This window comes from Salmo trutta, chromosome 34 (genome assembly GCF_901001165.1).
Source record: "Salmo trutta chromosome 34, fSalTru1.1, whole genome shotgun sequence".
Lineage (NCBI taxonomy): Eukaryota > Metazoa > Chordata > Actinopteri > Salmoniformes > Salmonidae > Salmo > Salmo trutta.
In genome coordinates, this window is record NC_042990.1 from 31,395,491 (window position 1) to 31,411,876 (window position 16,386).

At 45.2% G+C, this 16,386-nt stretch overlaps 1 pseudogene; it reads right to left on the minus strand.

Moving 5' to 3' along the window:
* Nucleotides 1-16,386, minus strand: part of LOC115174021 (syndetin-like) — a 274,337-nt pseudogene that overhangs the window by 162,109 nt on the left and 95,842 nt on the right.

A 16,386-nucleotide genomic window follows, 5' to 3' on the forward strand; every position in this document is an offset into this window, starting at 1 on the left:
TCTCTCTCTGTCTCCAATGTCATCCTCTTTCCCCACTGTCATCCTCTCTCTATCTGTCTCCACTGTCATCCTCTCTCTCTATCTGTCTCCACTGTCATCCTCTCTATCTGTCTCCACTGTCATCCTCTCTCTCTATCTGTCTCCACTGTCATCCTCTCTCTCTCTCTCTCTCTTTCCCCACTGTCATCCTCTCCCTCTCTGTCTTCACTGTCATCCTCTCTCTCTCTTTCCCCACTGTCATCCTCTCTCTCTATCTGCCTCCATTGTCATCCTCTCTCTATCTGCCTCCATTGTCATCCTCTCTCTCTTTCCCCACTGTCATCCTCTCTCTTTCCCCACTGTCATCCTCTCTCTCTCTTTCCCCACTTTGATCCTCTATATATTTCCCACTATCTGTTCAATAAAAAAAATCTTTCAAAAATATATTTTAGAAAAAGAGATGACCCTTATCAAACACCATTATCATAACATAAGATACCCTTTCAACTCTGAAGGTACACTACATCACCAACACTATGTGGACACCCCTTCAAATTAGTGGATTCGGCTATTTCAGCCAAACCTGTTGATGACAGGTGTATAAAATTGAGCACACAGCCATGCAATCTCCATAGACAAACATTGGCAGTAGAATGGCCATACTGAAGAGCTCAGTGACTTTCAACGTGGCACCATCATAAGATGCCACCTTTCCAACACGTCAGTTCGTGAAATGTCTGCCCTGCTGGTGCTGCCCCGGTCAACTGTAAGTGCTGTTATTGTGAAGTGGAAACTTCTAGGAGCAACAACGGCTCAGCCGCGAAGTGGTAGGCCACACAAGCTCACAGAGCGGGACCGCCGAGTTCTATAGTGCATAGAACGTAAAATTATCTGTCCTCAGTTGCAACACTCACAACCAAGTTCCAAACTGCCTCTGGAAACAACGTCAGCACAATAACTGTTTGTCGGGAGCTTCATGAAATGGGTTTCCATGGCCGAGCAGCCGCACACAAGCCTAAGATCACCGTGTGTAACGCCAAGCGAGCATCGGCTGGAGTGGTGTAAAGCTTGCCGTCATTGGACTCTGGAGCAGTGGACGCTTCATCATCTGGCAGTCCGACGGACGAATCTGGGTTTGGAGGATGCCAGGAGAACGCTACCTGCCCCAATGCATAGTGGCAACTGTAAAGTTTGGTGGAGGATGAATAATGATCTGGGGTTGTTTTTCATGGTTCAGGCCCCTTAGTTCCAGTGAAGGGAAATGTTAATGCTACAGCATACAATGACATTCTAGATGAGTCTGTGCTTCCAACTTTGTGGCAACAGTTTGGGGAAGGCCCTTTCCAGTTTCAGCATGACAATGCCCCCAGGCACAAAGCGAGATACATACAGAATTGGTTTGCCAAGATCAGTGTGGAGAACTTGACTGGCCTGCACAGAGCCCTGACCTCAGCCCTATCAAACACCTTTGGGATGAATTAGAACGTCGACTATGAGCCAGGCCTAAGCCTGTAATCTGTACATCTTCATCTATTACTGTAGTGCAGGTGAATAGGGTGCCATTTGGGACACAGCCAGGGAGTCCAGGAGAGGGGGAAGACAGACAGACAGACAGACAGACAGACAGACAGACAGACAGACAGACAGACAGACAGACAGACAGACAGACAGACAGACAGACAGACAGACAGACAGACAGACAGAAAGAGAGAAAGAAAGAGAGAAAGAGAGAAAGAGAGAAAGAGAAAGAAAGAAAGATGGCTGAAGTAGGGAAGGGGACCAATAATGATTCACAATATGATTTGACCTTTCTGCGTACCCCTTGAATTTTAATTTCAATGACTCATTGCAAAGTTCAGGACAGTAGAGAGTGCAATTTACATACTATCCTGTATATATTTTATGATGTACCCTTCAGGGGAGGGACTCGAGGGAGTGAGTGGTAGACAAGAGAGTGTCCCTAAATCCCCAAGCAACTTTTCTCTCTTCTGAAGTTTCTAAGTCTCAAGACTTATTCCAAGACGCTTTGTTGCGTATTGCTGCCTTTCCCAGGTCGGTGTAGGTACTACACATTTATCTCATTCCCCCACACATCCGTATAGACGCTCAGAAGATTAAAGCATCAAAACATTTCTCACAAAGCAGCTTTCCTCCATCCTCGCCTGTTCTTAAAGAAACACAGAGAGCATTTTTCTGTTTAGTTTCCAGTGGAACTGGTGCCAAAGTAATAACAAAGATTGTATCTTCCTTAAAACCTGTTGCCAGTCACTGAGTGTGGAGCCGTGGAGAGAAAGAGCACCCTATCTAGTCTCATGTGTCCTCAAAGGAACAGCCTGTCCACAATATTTGTCTTTGTCAGGTTCGAGCTTCACAGTGAAAAACACATGCGAGGTTAGCTAGCGCATAGCTCTACCTATTTGGAGGCCAATCCTTCGCGCAGCCCAATGCTAACATGACACACCCCATCAATCCAAAGTAAGGGAGGACGAGTCGGGGCGTTGCAGAAATCGCCCAGGCGACGCTGAAGACTGACAGCGCATACGTTAAAGAGAAGTAAACATTTTGCCGTCCATAATCAGAACACTGTACAGCTCTCTGCATCCAATTTCAGACTGGCCTGGCTAGTCACTGTCAGACAGGTAAATTGGGGACATGGAGTGACATTTAAAGGTGATAGGCACGGCCCTTTCTTTTGCATCTTACGGTGTGAAACAAGGACATGTCTTGTTGTCAGGACAGCTCAATGCCTCAGCGGCCTGTTAGAGCTCAATGCCTCAGCGGCCTGTTACAGCTCAATGCCTCAGCGGCATGTTATAGCTCAATGCCTCAGCGGCATGTTACAGCTCAATGCCTCAGCGGCATGTTACAGCTCAATGCCTCAGCGGCATGTTACAGCTCAATGCCTCAGTGGCATGTAAGAGCTCAATGCCTCAGTGGCCTGTTACAGCTCAATGCCTCAGCGGCCTGTTACAGCTCAGTGCCTCAGCGGCCTGTTACAGCTCAATGCCTCAGCGGCCTGTTACAGCTCAATACCTCAGCGGCCTGTTACAGCTCAGTGCCTCAGCGGCCTGTTACAGCTCAGTGCCTCAGCGGCCAGTTTCAGCTCAGTGCCTCAGCGGCCTGTTACAGCTCAATGCCTCAGCGGCCTGTTACAGCTCAATGCCTCAGCGGCATGTTACAGCTCAATGCCTCAGCGGCATGTTACAGCTCAATGCCTCAGCGGCCTGTTAAAGCTCAATGCCTCAGCGGCCTGTTACAGCTCAATGCCTCAGCGGCCTGTTACAGCTCAATGCCTCAGGGGCCTGTTACAGCTCAATGCCTCAGCGGCCTGTTACAGCTCAATGCCTCAGCGGCCTGTTACAGCTCAGGGCCTCAGCGGCCTGTTACAGCTCAATGCCCCAGCGGCCTGTTACAGCTCAATGCCTCAGCGGAATGTTACAGCTCAGTGCCTCAGCGGCCTGTTACAGCTCAATACCTCAGCGGCCTGTTACAGCTCAATGCCTCAGCGGCCAGTTTCAGCTCAGTGCCTCAGCGGCCTGTTACAGCTCAATGCCTCAGCGGCCAGTTACAGCTCAATGCCTCAGCGGAATGTTACAGCTCAGTGCCTCAGCGGCCTGTTACAGCTCAATGCCTCAGCGGCCTGTTACAGATCAATGCCTCAGTGGCCTGTTACAGCTCAATGCCTCAGCGGCCAGTTACAGCTCAATGCCTCAGCGGCCTGTTACAGATCAATGCCTCAGTGGAATGTTACAGCTCAGTGCCTCAGCGGCCTGTTACAGCTCAATGCCTCAGCGGCCTGTTACAGCTCAATGCCTCAGCGGCATGTTACAGCTCAATGCCTCAGCGGCCAGTTTCAGCTCAGTGCCTCAGCGGCCTGTTACAGCTCAATGCCTCAGCGGCATGTTACAGCTCAATGCCTCAGCGGCCAGTTTCAGCTCAGTGCCTCACTGGCCTGTTACAGCTCAATGCCTCAGCGGCCTGTTACAGATCAATGCCTCAGCGTCATGTTACAGATCAATGCCTCAGCGGCATGTTACAGCTCAATGCCTCAGCGGCATGTTACAGATCAATGCCTCAGCGGCATGTTACAGCTCAATGCCTCAGCGGCATGTTACAGCTCAATGCCTCAGCGGCCTGTTACAGATCAATGCCTCAGCGGCATGTTACAGCTCAATGCCTCAGCGGCCTGTTACAGCTCAATGCCTCAGCGGCCTGTTACAGATCAATGCCTCAGCGGCCTGTTACAGCTCAATGCCTCAGCGGCATGTTACAGCTCAATGCCTCAGCGGCCAGTTACAGCTCAATGCCTCAGCGGGCAGTTACAGCTCAATGCCTCAGCGGCCAGTTACAGCTCAATGCCTCAGCGGCCTGTTACAGCTCAATGCCTCAGCGGCCTGTTAGAGCTCAATGCTTCAGCGGCCTGTTACAGCTCAATGCCTCAGCGGCATGTTATAGCTCAATGCCTCAGCGGCATGTTACAGCTCAATGCCTCAGCGGCCTGTTACAGCTCAATGCCTCAGCGGCCAGTTACAGCTCAATGCCTCAGCGGCCTGTTAGAGCTCAATGCCTCAGCGGCATGTTACAGCTCAATGCCTCAGCGGCCAGTTTCAGCTCAGTGCCTCAGCGGCCTGTTACAGCTCAATGCCTCAGCGGCCAGTTTCAGCTCAGTGCCTCAGCGGCCAGTTACAGCTCAATGCCTCAGCGGCCTGTTACAGCTCAATGCCTCAGCAGCCTGTTAGAGCTCAATGTCTCAGCGGCCTGTTACAGCTCAATGCCTCAGCGGCATGTTACAGCTCAATGCCTCAGCGGCATGTTACAGCTCAATGCCTCAACGGCCTGTTACAGCTCAATGCCTCAGCGGCATGTTACAGCTCAATGCCTCAGCATCATGTGGCGAAGCCTTCGTTACTCAATCCCCTTCTAGCTTCCCCCTTAGCTAATATTACAGCTTCTCTCCCTCCCTATACAGAATCCCCAAACATTTAGATCCCAATAATGAACAGAATGAATCCCTCTCCTAGCCCACCTGGTGAGGAGGGAGAATGAAAGTCATTTCTCCTTAAATCTAGAAGCTCTGCTTCAGTACTTGGTGAGGCAAACTTAAACTATGCACTGTTCTCCTTGTAGATTTGAGGATAGTTTAAGACTTGAGGATAGTTTAAGACTTGAGGATAGTTTAAGACTTGAGGATAGTTTAAGAATATTGAACTAGAACCAGAACTAGTTTTCTGCCTCGGAAGAGACTGATATTGTGATCTTCCCATCCTCAGAAACACCTTTAACAAATCCAGGCTCTAAAGCACAGAGTCAAGAAGATGCCCTAGTCCTTGATTAAGCCTCCAACCCACATTTCTGGTGCTTCTCCCCATCGGAGTCCCAGATCTCATACAAACCACAGCTGCTCCGCCATCTAGTGGTCAAGGTAGAAACAACAACACAGGGGGGAGTGACAGTGTTCGATTCCCCCACTCAGCTGTGTCAGCAAGGTAATAAAAGGCTCTGGAAGAGAAGACAACTCACTTTGTGGAATTGTGATGCATGGCCCTGCTGATTACAGGCGCTTTACATGACCATGCAAATGTGATTTGGGTGTCTGGACCCAACCAAAGCTCTGGGCAGAGAGAGAAAGCGAGCAAGAGAGCGAAAGAGAGAGCGCGAGAGAGCATTTGGCCAAATAAGGCCACCACCACTCAGTAGCTGCTTTTCAAAAGAGCCCATCCCTCGTCCACTTAAATACGATTATTTATCTCATAAAAAAGGTATATGATTGAGAACGCCTCTCTACGGACTGAGAAAATGAATGTGTCTCGTTCTCTCCATCCCTGTCTCCCTCAGAGACGAGGGACATTTTCTGCTTGGTTAGAGTACAATATGAGCTCTCGGGGAGTCGTGTGTCTGAGTGTTTATCAAGTCAACGGAGTAGCAGGGATTTCTACTGGTGTGACCTAAATCCTTTATTCAGCTCTTTAATAAACAACACAATATATGGTAATTCCCTTAGTGGGCATCTAGCCAAGCTTATAAAATCTTCTCCAAGTCTGTCCAAGGCTGTACTCCACCACAGATTGACGCTATGTTTGTTTACTGCACCAGACCGATGGCTTATTAAAGATACAGTATTACATCGGCACCTAGATATTACATAATAGAGGCTGATGTTTTTCCTTGGTCACCTGAACTTCAAACAAGGAAATCCTTTCTTTGCAGTAATGGGACCTGACCAGGAAAAACTCTGGCCCCAATCATAGCCTGATACCAGGACCCAAAGTTTTGGTGATAAAAAAAACTGGCCCTGCACATAACATAACACTTAAACACTAGGTAAGGTCTTGGTTGGCCGTGCTAAAAAGACAGAAATCCTAGGTAAGGTCTTGGTTGGCCGTGCTAAGAAGACAAACCCTAGGTAAGGTCTTGGTTGGCCGTGCCAAGAAGACAGAAATCCTAGGTAAGGTATTGGTTGGCGGTGCTAAGAAGACAGAAATCCTAGGTACGGTCTTGGTTGGCCATGTTAAGAAGACACAAATCCTAGGTAAGGTCTTGGTTGGCCCGTGCTAAGAAGACAAATCCTAGGTACGGTCTTGGTTGGCCATGTTAAGAAGACACAAATCCTAGGTAAGGTCTTGGTTGGCCTTACTACATACAGTAAGATGATAGAAGGTAGCTAGCTAGCATCCTTACCGTGCAGAGGTCCCTGTACTGCATCTTCTGGAACTTGGTGTCGGCGTTGCCTACGCAGAGCTCCACGTATCCCAGAACCGCCTGGAACATAGTGTTGTGGATGGCCTGGGTGAAGTGCATGTGGACCTGGTCCATGGCCGTCTATGGAGAGAGGAGACACAAGGTTATTATGGGGGACGGGTAGTGTCATGACATAGCAGTGTTGTGGATGGCCTGGGTGAAGTGCATGTGGACCTGGTCCATGGCCGTCTATGGAGAGAGGAGACACAAGGTTATTATGGGGGACGGATAGTGTCATGACATAGCAGTGTTGTGGATGGCCTGGGTGAAGTGCATGTGGACCTGGTCCATGGCCGTCTATGGAGAGAGGCACAGGGAAACAGATCATTTTTAGGGACGGATAGTGTTGTGACATGGCATGAACACCAGCACAGTCAAAGGGTTCCATCTGAGATGTAGCCCAAACTACAGATTCATTAAATGTTTGCTCCTCGGCACTTTATCAAAAAACTAAACCAACCCCAGAGACAAATCTGGCCCTTATTTTCCTTGAAATACTGTGCTAAATAAAGAGCTTTATTTTTCCTCTGTGATTTGTTTCTCACCCAGTGTCTGATCATTAATCAACGTCAACACAATAGCACAGAGAGCAATGTTATGCATCTGAAGATTGGCCAATCAGCAAGTTAACGCCGTCTTTACCGCTGAACTGGAGGCAGTACTAAGTGATTAAGAACTGCATGGGTTGTTCCCCAAATCACCCCCTATTCATTACATAGCACACTCCTCTTGACCAGAGCCCTATACTCAAAGGCCTCAAAAGAAGTGCACTATATAGTGAATAGTGTGCATTTGTGAAGCAACCATGGAAACACAACCGCTCGCTAACAAGTACTTCTGAATGTACCAGGTACCCGACAGATGAGTCCATTAGACAAATGGAATAATACAAGTAAAGAAATGCGAACAAAAATACTCGCAAGACAAGGTGTAAACAGTATTGCTGAGCGGTGTCCCAAATGGCACTCTATTCCCTATATAGTGCACTACTTTTGACGAGAGCACATATGCACTATATAGGGAATAGGTTGTCATTTGGGACGCGTACCTAGACTCATTAAGCTAATGGCGGCACACAAGGCTGAGCCACACGGAGAGGAGCAGGGAGCTGCTTGTTCACCCGAAGGAAAATTAATTTATATCAAACTGAACACGGCCTCGCTATGATGAGACCCTTTCAGCTTTGAAGCCCTAAAGTCACCAATGTTCTGTGTGCATAGATAAGGGAGCGCGACACAAAATACAAAAGTGTGTGTGGTGTGTGTGTCTGGGCATGCACGCGTACGTGCAATCACCCACACAAAGAGTGAAAGGGCCTTGAGCCAGGCCAACAATAGGTCCTTGAGTTTCAGAGCCGGCACTATTCTCACTACTCAGTATCACCGCCCTGCCTTTGAAGAAGGTGTTTATCATTATGGAGAGTACAACCATTGTGATTGTGGATAGCCTACTCTAAAAAGCTGATGATCTGCAGATGACGCAGTCTCTGAAGCTAAGGGCCACTCTCGCCTCATGGCTGAGGGCTGTCAATCATACAGAGACACTAATCATCACGTAAGCACATTTTTGTTTTCCACATGAGTAGCTCCGTAAATGGGAAAAATACACATGGCATGGGAATTGGTAGACAGTCTCTTTATGGCTTCTCTAACTAACCTCTTTCATTCATCACCATCATTATACAGTGTATTGTTTTGATGAGTTGGTAAATAGACATTTGATTGGCCAACAGGAATTCTTTCCCAGAGTTGCTATCTCTCTCCCAGGAAGGCAGGCCGATCCAGAGCGCTGCGGGTGGTCTTCACTTCATCCTTCACACAGTTACTGAGTCTGACTGACACACACACAGAAAAGAATCCCGCAAGACATGTGTTACGTCCTGACCATAGTAAGAGGTTATTTTCTATGGTAGAGTAGGTCAGGGCGTGACAGGGGGTGTTTTGTGTTTTTCTATGTTTTGTATTTCTATGTTTAAGTTCTAGTTTTTCTATTTCTATGTTGTTGTTTTTTGGGTTGATCTCCAATTGGAGGCAGCTGGTCCTCGTTGTCTCTAATTGGAGATCATATTTAAATAGGGGTTTTTCTTCCTGGGTTTTGTGGGTTATTATATTTTGAGTAGTGTTTGTTTCTCTCTGCGTCACGGTTTGTTGTTTTGTCAATTGAGTTATTTATGTATTGCAAAGTTTCACAGATTTAATAAAAATGTGGACCTACAACCACGCTGCACTTTGGTCTGCTCCTTTCGACAGCCCTGACAACATGTCAAATTATTATGTGGATTATATTACATTTTTGTAGGGGTTGATACATTTTTTGTTATGGCAAATCAAAATGACAAACGTTAGAATACTTAAAACCTTGAATACACTACAAGATTGCATTTCCTGCTGCGCATTTAGTCCAGACACTGACAGTCCCCTGAACAAAGCATTTAGTCCAGACACTGACAGTCCCCTGAACAAAGCATTTAGTCCAGACACTGACAATCCCCTGAACAAAGCATTTAGTCCAGACACTGACAGTCCCCTGAATAATGCATTTAGTCCAGACACTGACAATCCCCTGAACAAAGCATTTAGTCCAGACACTGACAGTCCCCTGAAAAATGCATTTAGCCCAGACACTGACAGCTCCTGAATAATGCATTTAGTCCAGACACTGACAGTCCCCTGAATAATGCATTTAGTCCAGACACTGAAAATCCCCTGAATAATGCATTTAGTCCAGACACTAACAATCCCCTGAACAAAGCATTTAGTCCAGACACTGACAGTCCCCTGAAAAATGCATTTATCCCAGACACTGACAGCTCCTGAATAATGCATTTAGTCCAGACACTGACAGTCCCCTGAATAATGCATTTAGTCCAGACACTGAAAATCCCCTGAATAATGCATTTAGTCCAGACACTAACAATCCCCTGAACAAAGCATTTAGTCCAGACACTGACAGTCCCCTGAAAAATGCATTTATCCCAGACACTGACAGCTCCTGAATAATGCATTTAGTCCAGACACTGACAGTCCCCTGAATAATGCATTTAGTCCAGACACTGAAAATCCCCTGAATAATGCATTTAGTCCAGACACTGACAGTCCCCTGAATAATGCATTTAGTCCAGACACTGACAGTCCCCTGAATAAAGCATTTAAAAAATATATACCATCTCAGTTGGGTGGGGTGGGGAGCTTTACTAGTGATAATGGAAAAGCTTTACTAGGGATTACAGATCTTTGACTCCGTGTTGATAGTGGGGGGAGAAGACAGTGTAAAAACTACAAGACACTTCCCTCAACATGGGGAGAATAATATTAACCCAGGTATGACTCATCACTCCTGATCCACACACACACACAGAGAGAGAGACAGAGAGAGACACAGACAGAGAGAGACAGACAGAGAGACAGAGAGAGAGAGAGAGAGAGAAAGGAGAGAGTGGGAGAGAGGTGAGAGAGGGATAGAGGAGAGAGGGAGAGAGGAGAGAGGGAGAGAGGGATAGAGGAGAGAGGGAGAGAGGAGAGAGAAACAGGGAGTACAATACAGAGGAAAGGGGGGTGACTCAGAAATTAATCACCGCACATCAACAGAGAGAGAAGTAAGGGAGACAGGCAGTGGTGTAAAGTACTTAAGTAAAAATACTTTAAGGTACTACTTAAGTAGTTTGTGGGGCTATCTGCACTTTACAATTTATATTTTTGACTACTTTTAATTCACTACATTCATAAAGAAAATAATGTACTTTTTACTCCATACATTTTCACTGACACCCAAAAGTAGTCATTACATTTTGAATGCTTAGCAGGACAGGAAAATGGTCCAATTCACACACTTATCAAGAGAACATCCCTGGTCATCCCTACTGCCTCTGATCTGTTGGACTCACTAAACACAAATTCTTTGTTTGTAAACTATGTCTGAGTTTGGAGTGTGCCCCTGGTTATCCGTAAATTTAAAAAACAAGAAAATTGTTCCTACTGGTTTGCTTAATATAAGGAATTTGAAATTATTTATACTTTTACTTTGATACTTAAGTATATTTTCGCAATTACATTTACTTTTGATAGTTAAGTATATTTACAACCAAATACTTTTAGACTTTTACTCAAGTAGTATTTTACTGGGTGACTTTCACTTTTACTTGAGTCATATTCAGTTAAGGTATCTTTACTTTTACTGAAGTATAACAATTGGGTACTTTTCCACCACTGGATGGGTAGAGGGAGAGAGAGAGCGAGAGAGAGAAAGAGAGAGAGACGTAGTGGGAAAAAAGGGGAGTCGGGGAGGGAGAACAATATAGACGGAAGAGGGGGAGAGAAAGTGGGGAATGGAAGACAAAATGATGAGGACAGAAGCCGTCAGAGCAGAGCAGATATCTGTTGACAGAGGATGGATCTCTCACCTGGCTCTTTCCCAGGACGGTGTACGCCAGCTGAACTCTGGTCTAGTGGGAGACGTCAAAGTGCTTGCAGGTTTTGGACAGGGCCACATCCAGCTGCTCCTGTTGGGTGGGTAGAGGAGGAGGGGAAGGGAGGGATGGAGGAGAGAGGGATTAGAAGTGTTAAGACCAGGGATTTGGACATGAATCAACTCCTAGGGCCAAGACAATTAGCAACAGCTGCCATAGCGGAGGGCTGAGGCCGTCCCAAATTGTATACTATTCCCTATATAGTATACTACTTTTGACCAGGACCCATATAGCTCTGGTCAAAAGTAGTACATTATGTAAGGAATTGGCTGGCATTTGGGACGCAGGCTACATGTCAGTCACAGAGAGCCAGGGAGAACCAGGGGGAAGAGAGATACGCACTCAGCCTCCCCCAAGGTCAAAGGAGCCCCACCATTGATGTTAAACAGAGCTGCTGGCTGAGATAAATACAGGGAAACAGGTCGGGTAGAAGGATGAAGAAGACTACAGTTTATTTACGGCAGAACATTTTGTTAATGTACTTCTGTCTAACAATGGAAAGCAGAGAAAGTATATTATAAAGGAATATCACACTACGGAAGTTTCATTTGAGAAAGCAAAATACTGTACATTCTACTCATTTTATAAATTACAGTACAGTATGTTCAATGTACGTTGAGATATGAAAATACTGTAGATTTTACTTTTTTCCGAATACCAAATACTTTTTAATTATGAATATAAACTCAGCAAAAAAAGAAACGTCCACTCACTGTCAACTGCATTTATTTTCAGCAAACTTAACATGTGTAAATATTTGTATGAACATAACAAGATTCAACAACTGAGACATAAACTGAACAAGTTCCACAGACATGTGACTAACAGAAATGTAATAATGTGTCCCTGAACAAAGGGGGGGTCAAAATCAAAAGTAACAGTCAGTATCTGGTGTGGCCACCAGCTGCATTAAGTACTGCAGTGCATCTCCTCCTCATGGACTGTACCAGATTTGCCAGTTCCTGCTGTGAGATGTTACCCCACTCTTCCACCAAGGCACCTGCAAGTTCACGGACATTTCTGTGGGGAATGGCCCTAGCCCTCACCCTCCGATTCAACAGGTCCCAGACGTACTCAATGGGATTGAGATCCGGCTCTTCGCTGGCCATGGCAGAACACTGACATTCCTGTCTTGCAGGAAATCACGCACAGAACGAACAGTATGGCTGGTGGCATTGTCATGCTTTAGGGTCATGTCAGGATGAGCCTGCACGAAGGGTACCACATGAGGGAGGAGGATGTCTTCCCTGTAACGCACAGCGTTGAGATTGCCTGCAATGACAACAAGCTCAATCCGATGATGCTGTGACACACCGCCCCAGACCATGACGGACCCTCCACCTCCAAATAAATCCCGCTCCAGAGTACAGGCCTCGGTGTAACGCTCATTCCTTCGACGATAAACGCGAATTTGACCATCACCCCTGGTGAGACAAAACCGCGATTCGTCAGTGAAGAGCACTTCTTGCCAGTCCTGTCTGGTCCAGCGACGGTGGGTTTGTGCCCATAGGCGACGTTGTTGCCGGTGATGTCTGGTGAGGACCTGCCTTACAACAGGCCTACGAGCCCTCAGTCCAGCCTCTCTCAGCTTATTGCGCACAGTCTGAGCACTGATGGAGGGATTGTGCGTTCCTGGTGTAACTCAGGCAGTTGTTGCCATCCTGTACCTGTCCCGCAGGTGTGATGTTCGGATGTACCGATCCAGTACAGGTGTTGTTACACGTGGTCTGCCACTGTGAGGACAATCAGCTGTCCGTCCTGTCTCCCTGTAGCGCTGTCTTAGGCGTCTCACAGTACGGACATTGCAATTTATTGCCCTGGCCACATCTGCAGTCCTCATTCCTCCTTGCAGCATGCCTAAGACACGATCACGCAGATGAGCAGGGACCCTGGGCATCTTTCTTTTGGTGTTTTTCAGAGTCAGTAGAAAGGCCTCTTTAGTGTCCTAAGTTTTCATAACTGTGACCTTAATTGCCTACAGTCTGTAAGCTGTTAGTGTCTTAACAACCGTTCCACAGGTGCATGTTCATTAATTGTTCATGGTTCATTGAACAAGCATGGGAAACAGTGTTTAAACCCTTTACAATGAAGATCTGTGAAGTTATTTGGATTTTTACAAATTATCTTTGAAAGACAGGGTCCTGAAAAAGGGACGTTTCTTTTTTTGCTGAGTTTATATGTACATGAACGGATCTATATTACAGTAACTATGACAGACTGAAAAGATGGTGGTGCTAATGGTAAAATATGATTGGTGAATTTAAACAAATTTGCTTTATTCAGATGGCTGGCTACATTGCATTTCCATAGAGGCCCGGGTTGAGAGAGGAGTCTTATGTATGGTAGAGAAAGCAGGATTAGAGAGCATGATGAGAAAAATGTTTTGAGGATTCACGGAGCTAAAGCTACCAGGGGGAGCTCCACGCAAGACTTCCAAATTACATCTATACAGCAGGTCAATGTCGAGACCAAGACACCGCTCACTGCAGGGACGGTGTCGCTCTCGCTCTGTGTGTGTGTTTATGTGTGTGTGTGTGTGTGACCATGAGTGACCATGAGCTCTCAGAGGAGTGCATTTACTCACACAGTCAAGCTATGTGTCGGCGCGTGTGTGCGTCATACATTCACATGGACCCCAGGTAATGAACCTCCCTAAGCGTGGATGTTGGAAAATTGCATTGAATACCATTCTCCAGACATAATTATTAAAATATGGCTTTAATTAAATGGATAATATTAACTATGTTTACCACTCTAGCAGTAATGGCTTTTTGAATATGTCAATATGTAGCAGGGAGAACTGAAAAATAACAACTCAAAATTTCAAGACAAAACACCTTTTCTCTCTTTTTAGATGTAGGCTTTAAGAAAAATGACATGGAATATTTAATATGTTTAGTATCAAACAACCTTGGAGATGTGTGAGAAATCGCAGTGTACTCAATCAATAGAAATAGTAAGAAAAGCTCCTATGTGTGAAGAGCCGTGATGGAATAGGTAACACACCCAGCAATAAGCCTCCTCACCGGAGACCAGGGCTCAAACCTTGTGGCCTCTTCTCATCGCTCAGTCTCTCCCACCTTTTCATTACGGTCTCAATAAAGCATCAAAATACTGAAGGTAGGGTGGATTTCCACTATTTTTTAAATGAAAAATAAGAACAAAGAGAAAAGAAAAGCTCCTACATACCTCTATCTGCTCAAGAGTGTCTTGTAGCTTGGAATTCAAGGGAGAGGACATTGTTAGGTCAGTTCCCTGCTGATCACCTAAACACGAGTCAAGGCTTCACTTGGACTCTATCAGTGACCTAGAACTCTAAAGTACCGCTCATTCCTATATCCTGACCCACAATTTGTGGCATATGGCATGTGGACACCATGCTCTGTCACACATACTGTAGCAGTGCTGAGCGATTAGTGCTTTTTGAGGTCGGTTTTGTTTCGGTTCAATTATTTTTTTTAAGTAATCACGGTTGTCAATTTCAGTTTCAAAGTCGTTTTTTTTTACATTTAAATGCATTATGAAATAATGACATTACAATGATTTTAGAGCTTTTTAATGGACCTTCTAAAGCCAAAAATAGTGAACATTCCATTGCCGAAACATTGAAAATATTCCATTGTCTCTATCAGGTCTACATTGGGTAGACATCAAATGAAAAATAGGAAATTAATATTTCAGTTGTGTATATTACTTTGTTTTTATCTGATTACTTTATTTTTCATTCCTTAAAGTCATCATCCTATCTCTGCCCAGGCAGTAGCAGCCAGTCAGCCAGACCATCTAACGTTATCTATGTGCTCCCCATACTGTACTGTCTTTAGTCATACTATTATACCAAATATTCAATCCGCATCCTGTCCATAATGTCGATGCATACTGTCCATCACATATATACTAAACAAAAATATAAACACAACAAGGAACAATTTAAGTTACAGTTCATATTTGGAAATCAGTTATTTGAAATACATTTAGTAGGCCCTAATCTATGGATTTCACATGACTGGGAATACAGATATGCATCTGTTGGTCACACATACCAAACATTTTTAAAGAATGGGCCTCACAATGGGCTTCAGGATGTCGTCATGGCATTTCTGTGCATTCAAATTACCATCTATAAAATGCAATTGTGTTCGTTGTCCATAGCTTATGCCTGCCTATACCATCACCCCACCGCCACCATGGGGCACTCTGTCCACAACATTGACATCAGCAAACCGCTCGCGCCCACACGACTCCATACACGTGGTCTGTGATTGTGAGGCCGGTTGGACATACTGCCAAAATCAAGTTGGAGGTGGCTTATGGTAGAGAAATGAACATACAGTTGCCTGGCAAACGCTCTGGTGGACATACCTGCAGTCAGCATGCCAATTGCACGCTCCCTCAAAACTTGAGACATCTATGGCATTGTGTTGTGTGACAAAACTACACATTTTAGAGTGGCCTTTTATTGTCCCTAGCACAAGGTGCACCTGTGTAATGATCATGTCACACCTGTTAGGTGGATAGATTATCTTGGCAAACGAGAAATGCTCCGTAACAGGGTTGTAAACAAAATTGTGCACAAAATTTGAGAGATATCATCTTTTTGAGCTGGGATCTTTCATTTCAGCTCATGAAACATGGGAGCAACACTTTACATGTTGCGTTTATATTTTTGTTCAGTTTATATATTTATACTTCGGACTCCGATATTGCTCATCCTAATATTTCTATATTTCTTAATTACATTTTTTTACTTTTAGATTTATGTGTATTGTTCAATATTACTGCACAGTTGGAGCTAGGAACACAAGCATTTCACTACACCCGCAATAACATCTGCTAAATATGTGAATGCAATAACATCTGCTAAATATGTGTATGCGACCAATAACATTTTATTTGATTTGATTTATTTAGCTAACCTGCCTAGCTAAAGTACGCTGCATAGCGGTCTGACAAAATCATTTTACTAGTTCTTCAAAATCATTTTACTAGTTCTTTAAAGTAGATAAGGCTAACTTATCACAAACTGTCTATATCCCTCTCTCTCGTCATTGTGTTGTGTACATTCCTCTTTCAGGCGTAAAAGTGTATCCGTCCAGAGATCTGTTTATAATGACGAGATGGCTCATGTCTCCGCCCTAACAATGAGAGTCGTTGTCCAAAAGGACAGGCGACAAGCGTAGGTCCAAAATAAGCCATAGAAATGA